Source organism: Zootoca vivipara, chromosome 14, assembly GCF_965207765.1.
Source record: "Zootoca vivipara chromosome 14, rZooViv2.hap1.1, whole genome shotgun sequence".
Lineage (NCBI taxonomy): Eukaryota > Metazoa > Chordata > Lepidosauria > Squamata > Lacertidae > Zootoca > Zootoca vivipara.
In genome coordinates, this window is record NC_142597.1 from 24,733,777 (window position 1) to 24,750,951 (window position 17,175).

Sequence of the window (17,175 nt, forward strand, 5' to 3'; positions counted from 1 at the left end):
CTTTACAGGAATGGCAAATGAAAATGCTGGACTTTATGGAATTGGCAGAACTGACAGGAAGACTCCGAGATCAAGCAAGTGAAAGAGTTGAGAAAGATTGGAGGAAATTTAAAATATATTTAGGGGATTATTTTTGAAAGTAGAAAGATTGAATATCTAGGGAAATACAGAAGTTAAGGCAATAGGGAGAGAAGAGGAGTCTAAAACGTAGAAAAATTGTTATATAAATAGAAAGATGAGAATAAGAAGAATCAAAGGGATTATTATGAATGAAAGTAAAAAGGATGAAATAGAAACTGCTACAGATGTATCTAAAAAGAAAATAAGATAGTGGGGAACTGGGGAAGACAAGAAGACAATGATTTTAAAAACTTTTTGATTGAAGATGATATGTTGTTGTTTTGTTTGTTTGTATTGATGTATTTTTGTATTTTTTTTCTTTTTTGATATTTTGTGTTTTTATGTTATAAAATGTTCAATAAAAAATATTTTTTTTTTAAAAAAAAAGAGAAATGTTGGAAGAACAGGAAGTGGTTTTGTCGCAGGTGCCGGGGTGGCTACTTAAGAGTAATGACTCCTCACAGCTCTGCATTTTATGCTTTTATTGGTGCAATCTATTTACAGTGCTGAAACAGTGCTATGTACAGTCTGTCAGTACATGTTCTCAGTCTGGCGCAGAACCTCCGAATGGGGATTCCCGCGTTTTCCTCCAGCAAAGTAGCCTGGGAATACTAAATCTCCTCCCCCGGCGCTTCTTACGCAATTCCGGTGTCGCCGGGATCGGTCTCTTTCCCACGGTTTCCCTGCTTCCCCTTTCCGTTCCCAGGCGGTGCCAGGGCTCCGGTAGCCTACTTGAGCCCATGCTTCTACTTCCTGAATCCCCGCTCGAAGCATCCCCCTCCCCGCTCCCACTTCCGCTAGGCGAGGAGCTCGTGTTCAAGATGGGAGGGGGTTGTCTGTAGCTCCTGTCCCTCACAGGTTTGCTTTTCTTTCTTTCTTTTTTTCATAGAACAAAAGAATCTAGATTGCCACATCTGACAGTGCACTGTCAGAAGCAGCGATGCTTCTGAATACCAGTTGCTGGAAACAGCGGGAGGGGAGAGTGCTGCTGAGCTCAGGTCCTGCTTTTGGACATCCCATAGGCATGGGGGGGGCACTGTGACAACAGGATGCTAGACTAGATGGGCTACTGGCCTGATCCAACAGACCTATTCTTAGGGATCAGCTGCCATTATGACAAGCTGGCATCAGAGAAAGGTGATGAGGCACAACTAGCCACATCAGGGGAGCAAAGAACCTGTAGGCTTCAGCCTTTCAATCATAGTGAAGGCTTTGACATATGTCTTGCTGTCATCTTGATGAATGTGTTTTTCCCTGATCCCCAGAAATGTTTACTGCTATTCACACTGTCTCTCTGAATTTCTGGGGCTCATACTTACATGGCAGTAGGGCAGCCATCCTCTCTCTTGCCATGCCATTTTGATCAGAAACTTGAAAGCTTGTGGAATAAAGGAAGCTGTCTTACACTGAGACAGAGTGCCGGTCCATCTGGCTCAGGAGACACTGTCTACACGGAGTGGCAGTCCAGGGCGTCTTTCAGCTCTCACCTGCAGCTGTTAGGGGTCAAGCCCGAGACATTTTTACAAGGGATGTGCTCCACCACTCACCAGAAGCCTTTTGCTGAAATATAAGAAGACCCTTGGAGGATTGGACCTGTATTCTCACTTACCACAAGCAGAGCATGGAGGCTGCAGAACTCTTCTGCTGTTGCTCCCTAGCAGCTTGGTTTCAGAGGCATGTAGCTTCTGAGACTGGAGGAGCCATAGAGTCGTCATGGCTAGTACCCATCGATAGACCTGTGATGGCCTTATGGTGATAGATTTGTGTTGGAGAGAGCTGCATCTTCCAGCACACCATTTTAAAAGATCTGTATGCCTCTCTAAGCTATTTACCCAATTTAGAGAGGCCTTAAGATCTATTATACATATATATAAAACCTATTACCTGCTGCCAGGCTTGGTTGTTGAAGATTCGACCATCCCTGGTGCTGAAAAGGCAACTTCAGAAAGGGAGGTGCTGGTTGATAAATGGTAGGTTTCACACTGATGCCACTAAGGTACAACCAGCTGAGATAAATAGGCAGCCATGAACATCCAAATAGGATTTAAACACAAAAACCCCGTCAAAATCAATTGCAAATGGACTGGTAACTGGTGGAGGGAGACAGAGAGAAAAAGGAACACATTCATATTTCCTCATTGCCACCAGCTACGCAACTGTGTTTTGGAATGGCATTAGCAAATTATCGAGCAATTTCAGAGAACAAAGAATTACAATAATCAATTCCTGGAGTAATAAAAGGCTCAAGCTAAGCACTCTGCTTCAGTAATGTTCGCGCAGCCCATAATTTCAGAGATATTGTGTCAGCAAAGGAGAGGGAAAGCGGTGCTCAGTTATTTATTTGCAATTACTCCCCCCCCTTTGTGAATACATATTTATTAGATTTTATGCAAATAAACATTAGGAGCAAAAAAAGTGGGGGAAATACAGAAAAATCAATCTTGTATATAAGCCTAATAATGGATTTCCAGATGGTAAAGTGAAAAGGAAAGGACAATAGAACATTCTGTAACCTCTTAATGGTTGTGTCACCCCCCTCTCTATAATCACCCTCCCCTCTTCCAATTACACTACTTCATTGCAGAAAAGGAAAATTAATTTGCTCCATAAATTGAACTACAATAGTTTAGGGCACAGCTCCTACAAAATGCAGATCTGATCAGCAAATCAGAAGGTAGAGAAACAAACATGGTAGTTGAGTACATGAGTAAAAAAATAGTCAGTGCGCATCTGTAATAGCATGGTCTTCCCCATCCTGTTGTGTTGGACTACTGGTCCCATCAACCATGACCATTGATCATGGTGGTCAGAGCTGGTGGTTGGAGTCAACTGCACGAGCAACCCTCCAAGCTACTTGCTGGAATGGCACGGAGATAACTGATGTGACTCTGGATGGGTACCAACATTACATTAGCGTCTTCCCAGAAAAGAGATGGTTCATGAAATATGGGTCTTCCATTGTAGACAATCATTGGGAGAATGGATTCTTTCTTTCCATGCCTGCTTATATAATGTGCCCTAAACAAAAGAGCTTCATAGCATTCTTTGTCAATAGGTGTCCATGCTTTCACCAGAGACTCTTTCACTGAGGAACTAGGACTTAATGTTCATCCACTGAAGACACTTTTACACCACAACTTGCAGATTTAATAATATTAGCATGGGCAACTATGGGCCAAATGTGAGGTCTCTGATTTTACAGTATACTCCTTCACTTCTTGTCCCATTAAAGCCAGAAATCAAGACCTCATTGGCTGGAGAGAGATGATACCTTTTTTTGAAAAGGTGTTGAAGACGATATGATATTTTAAAAAGGCCTAGAGACACAGGAAACTGTCTTTTATGGAGTATCCATCCACTTAGCTCAGTATTATGTTCACCAGGTGTGACTAGGGTTTTGTCCACATCTGCTATTTGCGCTGCTTTTTCCAGTCACATGTTCACACTTTAAAACTTCATGTCCGAGTCCAGAGCTTTCCCGGGTGTGTGTGTGTGTGTGCAACAAATGACAATTCAGGATTCCTACGGATTGCTGTTTGCTTTGATTCAGCTTTAAAGAGTGGGTTTTCATGGGGAAAGCTCCGGAGGGGGGGGGGAATCAAAACAAAAAAGAGTGCTCAGACATGGAGCTTTAAAGTGTGAACCATGCTAGTAAAGCGCAGAGGAGAGTAAAGTGTGGATAAGCCCTAAGATGTGGCCCTCCAGATGTTGCTGGATGCCCATTATCCCACACCGTTGGCTATGCTGACTGGGGATGATGGATGTTTTGGTTCAGCAACATCTGGATACTCACATGTTAGCCACCCTCAGTCTAGACTGACTTAGCAGTGGCCCTCAAGGATCCAGATCAGCATCTTTCTAAGTCCTGCCCAGAGATGCTGAGGATTGAACCTTCTGCAGTCAACACTGCTTTCGGATTGTGCACTCATACTAGTGTTACTCCTCCCCTCCCCGGAACTAAAATAGTGGTGGGGAGCGGAGGGGAGCAGAACTGTTGAATGTTCAGAGGGGAGAGAACTGAAGTCCTCCAGCCTTGGCAAATGTGGTCTCAAGCTGAATGGCATGACAGTATATAGAAAACAGAAAAATGTTTTACAATCATGGCCATTTCATTAGAGTTTAACTAAGGCATTTTAATTGAAGATAGCTACATGGACGTAATTTGCAGAGCTCTGTTAATGGACTTTTGGAATGTATTCCTCTCCCCCCCCCCCAAGGAATTTGAACTGCCGACCTTCTGATCAGCAAGCCCAAGAGGCTCAGTGGTTTAGTCCTGTGTACATGCTAGTGGAAAGGTAAAGCTGACATCAATTTGACTGCTGAAAGTGCAACTTGCTGCATCCAAGGCAATGCTCCCTTTATCCTCATGACTTGGCCTTTCAGACAGCCAAACTGGCAGATTTGAAAGCAGTGTGAGATCTGAATTAGAGGGATTTTATAAATAAACACCTGCACATCATTTACACTGGGCACCAATCTTTTCCCTCTCTTTTTGCATTTGCATACACATTCACAGAAGGGGGTTATTAAACAATTAGCCCAACATTTGGCCACGACTGACCCTGTAAGGTCCCAGAGGCGATAACCAGCGAAGCTGAATGACTTAAATTACACACCAAAGTAGAAGCAGCTGATAGCAATCAAGGAATGCTTTTTGATGCCCACAGGCTGCACAATCAATTAGATCAATGCAAGGGAGAGTTTCACAAGGGAGAGAGAATCGCCCCCACTGAAGACTGCTCAGTGCCTGAACTGATAATCAGCTGTCAAGGGTGGTTTTGATATTGAGCTGAGAGGCATCCTGCCACCAAGTTGGCAGGGCCAGAGTTGACAAGCTGAGTGTTGTTTTGCAAAGTGGTCGCTTCCCCTAATTTGGCATCTGCATTAGGTTCACCTTGCAGAATGAGCCATGCCATGTGAGTTTATTATCTGAGAAGGAAGTTCCAAATAGCCCCCAGGCTTAACAGTCATTGGACACAACAGCTGAAGAGTTACTCCATGAAGCTGCTTGCACCATGCGATTGTCATAGCTGCCAAGTTATCCCTTTTTTAAAGGGATTTTCCCTTATGCTGAATAGGCTTCCTCGCGAGAAAAGGGAAAACTTGGCAGCTATGGTGATTGTCAGCTACCTAATGCAGAGGGAAACCATGGGAAAACATAGAGAGACCTAAATTGATAGTATCCTCCATCCTTATATCCCGTACCTAAGTGCTATGGGATTAAAATTGGCCACAACTTTATTAAGTTTCAGGTGTAGGGAGACATTGGCTCAGGCATTGGGTGTTTATCCTTCCCAGTCCCCAGCTGGGGATCTGGGAGACATCAGGGTTATCCAGAATGTGTGGGGATTGGGTTGGCTCTGGAGAACATATGTTCAAGCAGAGAGCCCACCCCCCGTTTTGCCACCATCACAGGGGAGAGCAATGTCAACATCTTGGCGTATGGCCAATGACTCCCCTCAAGAATCCTTTAACGGGGAACCCTGGGATCACCACCGCAAGGGGTGTGTGGGTCACCGCTTCACGCCCCCCCCTGCCCATTTAGGAAGATAGAGTAAAGGATTCCACCCAAGGCCTGAAACCACCACCCAAGGCCGCAAAATTGCGGTCTCGCTTCCAAGACTACCTACACCTGAAAAGGCCCTTCGCCATCCAGCATCCATTCCAAAAGGCCATGCCTAATGTCGCTCAGCCAATAATCATTACCAATGGCTGAGAGGTGCACTCCATCGGGCCTGAGGAGTTCCTTCCTGTAGATTTTGATGCTGGGATGCTTCACAACGCGGCCCCCGATGCGTGAGGTTGCCGAGCGCAATGCCCTATCCAGCCTGGGGAGGGTGAAGCCAGCCCAAACTACTGGGAGCCACACTGGGATCCAGGGGGCTGTGCGCGACCATGCAAGAGGTGCCCCCCATTTGATGTGGGGAGCAGTCATTATCCCCAGAGCCCTCTCTGATCTCCTGTCACCATAATGTAGGTAAACCATTGCAAATGTTTGTACATTGTACTTTGTACTTACTGGTATGGAAACCATACACATAAGAAGAGCCTGCTGGATCAGGCCAGTGACCCATCTAGTCCAGCATCCTGTTCTCTCACAGTGGCCATCCAGATGCCTGCGAGAAACCTACAAGCAGGATTGGAGCACCAGAGCCTTCTCCCCTCCTGTGGTTTCCAGCAACTGGTATTCAAATCAAAATCAAATCAAGCTTTATTGTACTAGCCAAAAGCCATGACAAAACCATAAGAACACTGTCATGGAAATAAATATCTATATAACTATATAGCTGTATATAAAAATCAGAGCCACTGCCCGAACCATCAAGATCATAAAATGCAAATGTACGTGTAGGTTGGGGACTCCACACAGCATACAATATTGAACTGTTATTCAGAAGCATTACTGTCTACAATAGGGGTCAGCAAGGTTTACCTCGCCTGGGCCGGTTCACTCTAGCGGAGATCCCTCCGTGGGTTAGATTGTACGGCCGCGTGAGCGCACGAGCCTGCGATTTCCGGCATCTGCGTAGACACCATTTCAGGCATCTGCGTCTGTGCAGATGTGATTTCTGGCATCTGTGCATGCACAATTTCCGGTGCCGCGGAAGAGAGTACCTGTGCCACGCAGGGACTTGCTGAGCAGGCGGCTCGGTTCAGGGGTGGCTCGTGGGCCAGTTAAACAACCCGCTGGGCCGCTTGTGGCCCATGGGCCTTAGGTTGCCAACCCCTGTTCTACCACCATGGCAAATGAATTATCTTTTCCAAGTCCTAAGGGGTGGACTTCCGTAGACAATCTGTATACCTATCTGAATTTCATCCATGTTCACCAACATCCCTTCATTATTGTCATTTACTTGCTTCTTTTATTCCCGCCCGCCCCCAATACATGTGCTTGCACACTCACAGGCACAGTGAATGCTTCATGTACTGTTTTTTTGTCTTAAATGAACTTAAATGAAATGTGTGTGTGTGTGTGTGTGTGTGTGTGTGTGTGTGTTATCTGCCCTTTTCCCTTAAGATTGACCCTGATACTGAAGATTGGTTGAGATTATAGGAGACAGCTGAATGAGAAAAGAAGTAATATATTGCCAGGAGGCAGCTAGTTTGACATGAAGTCTTAAAATATTTAAAATGCTGTTATCTCAATATTTTATTTTATTTTATTTAAAAAAATACTTTTTGATGTAAGTTTGACAATAAAAAATTTCCAAAGATGGGCGTGTGAGAATGCATCAGAAACACAGAACATTTTTTGGTATGGCCACCAGAAATTTTGAAGGAAAAATCCTTGCCAATTTCAGTGGAAAATAAAGTGTTGCCTAGAATGACTGCCAACTTGAATGACTGGAGGCTGCTTTCCAAATACCATTCCAAACCCCCCCCCCTCTTCCTTGTCCATTTTTATCAGCAGTAAACATTAAGGCGTAGAGTCCATGGAGCTGGAAATATGAACACAGTAATGGCTTTTTCATATGTAGTCCTGATGCAATCCCTAATTTAATAACTAACAATGTGAAATGTTTGGCTGGTTCGGAAGCAGAACTTGTTTAATGCTTTAATTGGTACTTATTCTAAACAGTTCATTAGAAAGGCTGCTCCTTCTGCCGGCTTTTATAGCTGAGCTGACCTGACAAGCAGGAGGCCAGCAACTCTGATCAAGCAAAGATGCTAATTAACAAGCCTGGGGTCAGGCATGTGTTTGTGAACACATTAGGTGCTCTGGGGAGGTCAGGAGTGGGGAACAGACACAGATGTCAAAATATGGTAGAAGCATATCAGGCTGTTGGGTGGTTCCCCCCCCCCAACATATCAGGCTGTTGGGTGGTTCCCCCCCCCCCAATCCACTTTTTCTGGCAGTGTAACACACAGGATTGATAGCATAGGACACTACCTCTGACATCCCTGGAATGGATTCCATTTGGCTACAGGCCAGGACTTGGAATTTTAACTGGCAAATAAGAGATCTTGTGCTTTTGCTCAAATGTAAGCAAGAGATGGGGAACCTTTCCAGATGTTGATGGACTCCAGCTCCCATCTGCCCCAAGCAGCATAGCCAATGATAGAGATGATGGCAATTGTAGTCCAGCAACGTTTTAGGGCCAAACATGTTCCCTGCCTCCATGCTTCTATAATATGGCTGGTTTGCACTATCATCAGTATGGTATAACGTTTGCTTTGTGCATGCAAGGTCCCAGGTTCAAATCCTAGAACATCAAGGTGCAGCTAAGAAAGTGATGTTTCTGTGTCCCAGACCTTCCAATTGTCCCTATTTTCCAGGGACTGTCCCAGATTTACAGAAGCAGTCCAGGTTTCTAATTTGATCCCAGAATGTCCCACTTTTTCTTAGGATGTCCATTTTCATTGGAGAAATTTTGGAAGTCATGGAGTTATGCAACTCTCGAGCTAAGGAGAGAAGAGCAGAGACATCACCTTGCCAACAAAGGTCCGTATAGTTAAAGCTATGGTTTTCCCAGTAGTGATGTATGGAAGTGAGAGCTGGACCTTAAAGAAGGCTGGTCGCTGAAGGATTGATGCTTTTGAATTATGGTGCTGGGGGAGACTCTTGAGAGTCCCATGGACTGCAAGAAGATCAAACCTATCCATTCTGAAGGAAATCAGCCCCGAGTGCTCACTGGAAGGACAGAAGCTAAGGCTCCAATACTTTGGCCACCTCATGAGAAGAGAAGAATCCTTGGAAAAGACCCTGATGTTGGGAAAGATTGAGGGCACAAGAAGAAGGGGACGACAGAGGACATGATGGTTGGACCGTGTTCTCGAAGCTACCAACATGAGTTTGACCAAACTGCGGGAGGCAGTGGAAGACAGGAGTGTCTGGCATGCTGTGGTCCATGGGGTCACGAAGAGTGGGACACGACTAAATGACTAAACAACAACACCAAGGAGAGAAGGAACTATACAACCTTTAGAAGACATCTGAAGGCATCCCTGTATAGGAAAAAGTTCTAACAGCAAGAGCTGTTCAGCAGTGGAACAGACTCCCACGAGAGGTGGTGGACTCTTCCTCCTTGAAGGTTTTTAAACAGAGGTTAAAAATGATGTTGGATGGCCATCTGTCATGAATGCTTTAGCTGAGATTCCTGCATTGCAGGGAGGTGGACTAGATGCCCCTTGGGTGCCTTGCAACTCTAAGCATCTATATGAGAACAGGATGCTGGACTAGATGGGCCATTGGCCTGATCCAGCAGGCTCTTCTTATGTTCTTAGGACATGCACCAACAACAGCATTTCACAAATGGGGAACTGAATGTATTCCCAATATCATAACAGCTATACTTGGTACTAAATAAATAAATAACTGCGATTATTTGTAAATTTGGAGAAGTATCCATCATATAAAGAGTAGGTGAATTAGTGTATTCTCCATACATTACACTTTTTCATTTGTCCCTTCATAGGTTTTTTATATAAAAATGTTTAGGGGTACTCTCATTTTGACTTGAGAAAACCACCATTTTATAGTTCAAATAGGGAAAAATAAATACAGTAAATGGACAAAAGTACAAAGATTCACAAAATGTTTAGGGGTATGCATACCCCTGCCCTCCCCTGAAAAAAGCACTACAAGTGTGTGATTTTTTTTAAAATTTGAGCACTGCTTTGCAACAATTGGGAAGTGGATAACTTAAGTTCAGATAATAAATTCATCGGGGATGTACAGTTAAATAACTCGAATTTGAAACATTCAAGTCAGTTTGTATATATTTGGGAGCCAGGGGTAAAAGGGAGGGGAGGGTTTCTAGAGCCTTTGAGTTGTAGCCAGCATTAGCCATACTCAGGCTTGACCCACTGAAATTAGTGGACATGACTAACTTAAGTCTGTTAATTTTCCTAGGTCAATGCGGAGTAGACCTTAGTTGGCTGCAACCTTGTGGCATTGCATCTAGCTCAGTGGCATAACATCTCCTTTGCATGTAGAAGGCCCCTGGCTCAGTCCCTGGCATCTCCAGGTAAAGTTTCCTACTTGTGGGCTTCCCATAACGGGCATCTGGTTGGCCCCTGTGGGGAGAGGATGCTGTATTAGCTGGACCACTGGAAGATCCAGCAGGTTCTTCTTATGTTCTTAGGATTGGGAGAGAGCCCTGTCTGAAATCCTGGACAGCTTCTGTTGAACAGTGGCAACAGCATTGAGCTAGAATTGGACCGATGGTCCTACTACGCTATAAGGCTGCTTCTCACTTGGGGGGATTTTATCATTACAGATGCGATGATAGCTCTACTTGGGCTCTGACACCCTACCATTATTTTTAATGTCTGGAGTACAAAGAGCGGAATGAATCATGGCAGCCTGTCGCCTTGGTATCTGAATCCCATAGCTCATCTTGTACAGGTGGGCTAAACCCTTTCATTACCACTTGTCATGGTTCCACAGGCCAAGTTGCTGAGAGATGGGGCATCACACTGAAAAACTAAGGAGAGATTTGCCTCCTGAGATAAGGATGAAGGACTGCCAAGCAAATGGCCCTAGATGGAAATAAATGCAACAGGGATGCCAGCCCGTTCATCTCACACCATATCAAACTCTCCAGTGTGCATCTGTGATTAGGCCTTAAAAAATGCGTCCGCCACCTATTGCCAAGTGGCAAACGCCACTCAGAGGTGATGTGTAGATACAGATCAATCTTGCACTGTGCAGGGCTTGTAGGACTACGCTTGCAATGACAGCACAGATACTAAAACTGCAATGATGCAGATAGGATCAGCACGGCCCTCTCGCCGGGATGCCATGCACATCCAATAAACATTCCATATTTTCATAGCTCAGTGGCAGAACATCTGCTTTGCTCCTGGTTAAATCCCTGGCATCTTCAGGTAGGGCTAGAAAAATTCAGGCAGCCATCGTATAAGACTCCTCCGGGAGCAAAGCCCATTGAAATCAATGGGGCTTATATATGCCTCAGAAACAGAAAGGAGGAAGAGTGTGGATTTGGGAAGGGATGTAGCTTATCTGCTGAGCTTTTGCTTTGCATACAGAAGGTCCCAGGTCCTATCCCCAGTGACACCTCGAGAAACAATTAGGACAGGATCCCAGCAGGAAACCATGGAAGACCACTAGCAGTCAGAGTAGACAACACTGAGCTAGAAGGACATGTGGCACTGTCTCAGTATAAGGTACCCATTTTTCCATGGCTATGCTTTTAAAACTGTGAAAGAGGAGGGATATGTGCTCAAATCGTCATTGTTGTGAAAAAAACAAACCTAGGACAATGAGTCAAAAATTAAGCCACTTGCAGACATTGTATGAATGAGTGGAGAGGCGGGGAGGAGATGTGTGGCTTATCTTCATTGTAAGGTCTGATAAAAGCTCTCTATGTGTTGCATTGCACAGTTCAACGGCTGTATGCTAGCAGGAAGTATTTAAACCAGCAGCTGGCAGAGGAAGGAGCTGGAGAAGGGAGTGTGTATGGTGTCTCCCCCTAGCAATTTGCTCCATCCCTGGGGAACAGAATAAATCCTCCCCACACACATCAGATATGTGGCCCATCAATGAGGCTGTGAAAATGGAGAGGGAGTTTTAACATAGCCCTGTCTGTTGTATTTTCCCAATATTTCTTTAATCAAGGAACAAGCAACCTCTAGAGTTTGAAAGAATCAGAAGACAAGTTAGAGCAGGGTAAACAAATCCAGGGCATGGGAAGTGGAGCGGAACCTTCTGCCCTGCATAGGGATGGGCAATTATATCCATTTCAGTTTCTTATAGATGGGAGTTGAGATCTAACAACATCTGGAGGGCACCAGGTTGGGGAAGGTTGTTCAGGCCTAGGGGCTAGATGTGGCCCTCCAGGTGCCTCTCTATGACCTCTGAAACTACAACTAATCCAGAATGCAGTAGCTAGACTAGTGACTGGGAGCGGCCGCCAAGACCACATAACACCAGTCTTGAAAGACCTACATTGGCTCCCAGTATATTTTCAAGCACAATTGAAAGTGTTGGTGCTGACCTTTAAAGCCCTAAACGGCCTCAGCCCAGAATACCTGAAAGAGTGTCTCCACCCCCATCGTTCAACCCGGACACTGAGGTCCAATGCCGAGGGCCTTCTGGCAGTTCCCTCATTGCGAGAAGTGAAGTTACAGGGAACTAGGCAGAGGGCCTTCTCGGTAGTGGCACCCGCCCTGTGGAATGCCCTCTGATCAGGTGTCAAAGAAATAAACAACTATCTGACATTTAGAAGACATCTGAATGCAGACCTGTTTAGGGAAGTTTTTAATGACTGATGTTTTAATGTATTTTAAATCTTTTGTTGGAAACCGTCCAGAGTAGCTGGGGAAACCCAGTCAGGTGGGCAGGGTAGAAATAATAAATTATTATTATTATTATTATTACTATTATTTGTCTCTGCAGCCACACCTTTTAGCATCCCTAGCACCTTTCCGTAGTTTTCTTTTTGCCAGACTGGATTTGTCCTTAACTTCTGAGACTGCTTCTTCTTGCCTTGATGGTGTTTGTGTTTGTGTTTGTGTGTGTGGAAACTAGCTACTGTACAAAGGTAATATTTACATCTATAGCTGCACTCACTTTTGCCACTGGCCCCATCTCTCACTAGCATGTAGCCGCCAGAAGGCTGCCTAGGAGGGATATTACTATCATCATCATCATCATCATCATCATCATTTCTACCCCACTTGTTAAGCAAGAAGTCTTCTAGATTGGCTTACACATTATCAGGAGGGTCCCCCATGGAGCTGGGCCTCCAGCAAAGCTGATGGAATGAGCCTCTTGCTTCCTCTCTCCCCCACTGTGGCAGCCAGAGAAAATGGCTGCCCCCATATGACAGTTGAGGGGAGAGGAGGCCTGATGGAGAATGCAGCCCTCAGGCTGAATAAATTTCCTCACCCTTTGTCTACACATAAATGAAATCCCAGCGAAGGTGTAGAATGTCTCATCAAGATGAGAGAAACCATGATTAGTGCTCAATAACTTGTTCTACTTTGGGCTGCCTCTTGTTGCCGCACATTTTCAAGGTGAAAGGGGAGACCATTCTTCCTTGATTCCAAACATCCTCATCCATATGAAAACTGCTAATATTAATGTCCTGAAAGGTGTGGAAATTCTGCTCATCATTGTCTAAGTTCCTTTCTTTGATATCTTTAATACTGCCATATTTCAAACTCATAAAATCCATGACAGGAGAAATTAAACCTATTCATACTTAATACAATATACCCACAGATTAATTTCCTGTTTAATCAATTATAACCATGTTTCAAAAAAATGATTTCCCCCTTCCTCTTTAAAAAAAAGAAAAAAAAAGAAAAAAGAAAGAAAGGCAAGGAGCTGAAACGGTTTTCCAAACAGTTGTCAAATCTTTATTTGGCAACTCTCTGTTTTTAATATATGTTTAAGAAGCAAAATCTTTTGATTGAGAAATTGCATGTTATGGTGAGATTGAATATCTATTATAAATGATTGTATCAGACACTGCACACTTGCTCTACATTTATTTTGTGTTATATTTAATTAAATTGTGCTATACATATATATATATATATATATATATATATATATATATATATCCATACAGGGTGACAAATCCACTGCAATCCACAGGCGTACATACTGTGTAACATGGGGAGGCACTGTTGTCAAGAGTGGAAACTAGCATCTTCCGTAATATGTAGCTCCTTTGTAACATGACATTGGAGACTGGTACATTAGGGCAAATAAATTACTGCCCCACCTACCTTAGTCCACTGCCACTTGACTGCATTCTTACAACCAATCAGGGGGTGGCTCTGTCCAGGGGCGGATTTACGGCTGTGCGAATGATGCACATGCACTAGGTGCTGAGCCCAGGGGGCACTGTCTCAAAGCCTGGTAAGCGAGGTGGGAAGGAGGTGTGAGGCTCTGGCAGCGTCCTAGAGTTCTCCCTTTTCCTTCCCAAAGCCTAGCTAGTGTTTTCCCAGCTTTGGTAAGGAGGTAGGGCTCTAGGACCCTGCTGAGCCCTTCCAACTGCTTCCCAAAGCGGGGGTCCTCCTTACCCACCTTTGGGAAGGCAGCACAAGGGCTGGAAAGGGGCGTGTCAAATTTTGGCCTTGCACAGGATGCCATAGTACCTAAGTCCACCACTCCCCTGTCTCTCATTGGCTCTGGCCCACCCACTGTTGCTTGACCTGTCAGGGCCGTCTTAAGCACCTCTGGCGTCCTGGTGCGACAGATCTCTGCGGCGCGACGGGCGGGCGGGCAGGCGTAGCACAGCTGCCGAGGGCGCTGCTGCGCGACGGGCGGGCGGGCTCAGTGCGCAGCACTACTGCAGAGGGCGCTGCTGCGCGGAAGAGCGGCCGGCAGGAGGGAATGGGGAAATTGTGGCCATCCAAGTATTTTAGGACTACAGCACCCATCATCCCTCACCACTGGCCATGCTGGCAGGGGCTGATGGGATTTGGGATCCAACAACAGCAGGGGGCTACATTTCCCATCTCCTGCTCCCCTAGTAACTGTCTCAGAAATTAATAATCTTATCTCTAAGCTCTAAAGAGGCAAGGCAATACTTCATCCTGAAGTATTTAAATCCATCGCCCGCTCTAGAAACATTTCTCAGATGAAAACAGGGGCTCCTATGTGTATGAACTATCTGTATGTAGGACCACTGCCTGAATCCTACTTACATTAGTACATGTGGTTGAAAGCCCTAGTCTACTTGCAGAAAACGTCATGCTGTTTACTCTACAACAGCTTGTCCTATGAAAAATTCAAAAGGAAAGCAGGTTGTTGCTCTGAATTCAAGGCACACTAGGAAAACACAGTCTTTGGACTATATATTATTAACAGTTCAAAATATACCTCTGCAGCTTCTATGTGTTTAATCACAGGCTGTGCATTGGATGGTTCAGTCCTTGGGCATCTTTCTATGTGTGTGTGTGCACTAAAGATAAGATGCATTCATCCCCGGAGATTTAGCTTCTGTAGACCCAGGGGATGCATCTAACACATGAAGAATGACAACTAATTCTGGCAACTCACTGAAGCAAAGAATTAACAAGGCATTTCCAAAGGACAGGGAACAGGGACCAAAAATAGAGGTGGGAAATGACAAAACTGAGATAATTAAAGCAGAGGTTCCACACAAGCACTTAACAGAGCGTAATATCACCTAGCAATACCTTTCCCTGTGGCCAAGGTGGTTCTTAATGTCTGCTCACGGGTAAATTCCATTTAGCCTGTAATCCAAACCCCCTTAACTGAGAATAAGCCCTTTTCGGATTCATGAGTAGACATGGTTAGGGTTGCACTGTTAACAAACATCCTTTCTGCTGTTAATTGAAAGCTTCCTGTTAGCAGGACTGGCCCATTTCATTGGTTTCATGGTCAGCTCAAAGCTGACTAAGTAAGCAATCAATCACTCACTCATTCTCCAGAGCAAGAAACCAACAAAATGGACTAAACTTACAAACCAGAAGCTTTCAATTTAAAAGAACAGTTGCCTTAAAATACCTCAGTTCTTCAGTATTGCCTTAAAATACCTCAATTATGCACAGTCTGTCTACAATGAACAAGCTGATGTAGAAGGGTTTTTAAGCCCCTACATAACCACAGATCAGGTATGATAAAATTGCAATGATATTATGGGTTTCTATGTAAAAAGTGAGTGGAAGGGACTTGGAAACTAAGCCTTATGAGGAACAGTTGAAGGAGCCGAGTATGTTTAGCCTGGAAAAGAGGAAACTGAGAGGAGATATCATAGCCATCTTCAAATATCTTAAGGGCTGCCACATGGAAAATGCAGCAAGCTTATTTTCTCCTGCACTGGAGGGTAGGACCTGAACCAATTGTTTCAAGTTACAGGAAAGGAGATTCTGACTAAACAACAGAAAAAAACTTTCTGATGGTAAGACTTGTTCAGCAATGGTACAGTCTCCCTCAGGAGGTTGTGGATTCTCCTTTCTTGGAGGTTTTTATGCAGAGGTTGGATGGCCATCTGTCATGGATGTTTAGCTGAGATTCCTACATTGCAGGGAGTTGGAGTAGATGGCCCTTGGGGGTCCCTTCCAACTCTACAATTCTATGATTCCGTGATTAAAGAATGGCAGTTTCAGAACAGAGACCTAGTGTGGACACTTGGAGCAAATGGCAGAGCGAGCCTAGGTGATACTCAAGCTAGCTAACGTCAGTGACTAGATGAAGAGGCCTAACCGGCATGTCATCACACCTTTTCACACATCCAAAGGAAGCACAAGATTTTCTCTTCATGTTTTCTAAAGCTCCTTTTCAAGCCCAAACTGCACCACTTGTTGAGAAGTTCTTTGCTAAATTATGTTAGGAATTGTGTTGACCCAATCACTTCTATGGCTGGAAGTAATTCATAAGTGTGATAGTTTCATTATCGGATACCTCACACTACATGCTCAGCGAAGAACGCTGTTTGCACATGATAAATAGGAGGCGCTTGTGAATGAATAATGCAACATTACGGGCGGAGGGTGGCTGTGAAATCAACCAGATGCCAAAGTCATTGAATGTTGCTGCAGGTGCTGCCTTTCTGCTCTCCCTCCAGGAGGCAGACAAGAAGAAAGATTAGAGGAAGATGAAAACATAAATCCCTAGCTTTCGGGCAGCAAGTTTTAGGGAGGCCTGCCTACGGTCAGAGATCAAAAACAATAAACTCTGCAAAACAGTATTACATCTCATTATGTCTCTGGCGACTCCCTGCAAAGATTTAACAATGAACAATGCCCAGGAATGTTTAGCAAAAAACAAGGCCCCATTTACACTAAACATTTAAAGCTGTATCATACCACAGCGCTTCAGATATTTGAAGGTGGCTACCATATCACCTCTCAATCATCTCTAGACTAAACATACCCTACTCTCTCAACCATTCCTCATGAGGCTTGGTTTCCAGACCTTTGATCGTATTGATTGCCTTCCTCTTCACATGTTCCAGCTTGACAATATACTTCTTAGATTGTGGTGCCCAGAACTGGACACAATACTGCAGGTGAGGTTTGACCAAAGCAGAATAGGGTGGTCCTATTATTTCTCTGGATTCAGTGAACAGCAACCTATAAATACTGCAAATAAACATAAACACAAGCTGG

At 44.5% G+C, this 17,175-nt stretch overlaps 1 non-coding gene across 1 annotated transcript; it reads left to right on the forward strand.

Annotated features, from left to right (window-relative positions):
- Positions 1-10,787: 10,787 nt before the first annotated feature.
- On the forward strand, positions 10,788-10,894 carry LOC148683535 (U6 spliceosomal RNA). Its single transcript, XR_015947143.1, has one exon. It is a non-coding gene; the product is annotated as a U6 spliceosomal RNA (small nuclear RNA).
- Positions 10,895-17,175: the final 6,281 nt, after the last annotated feature.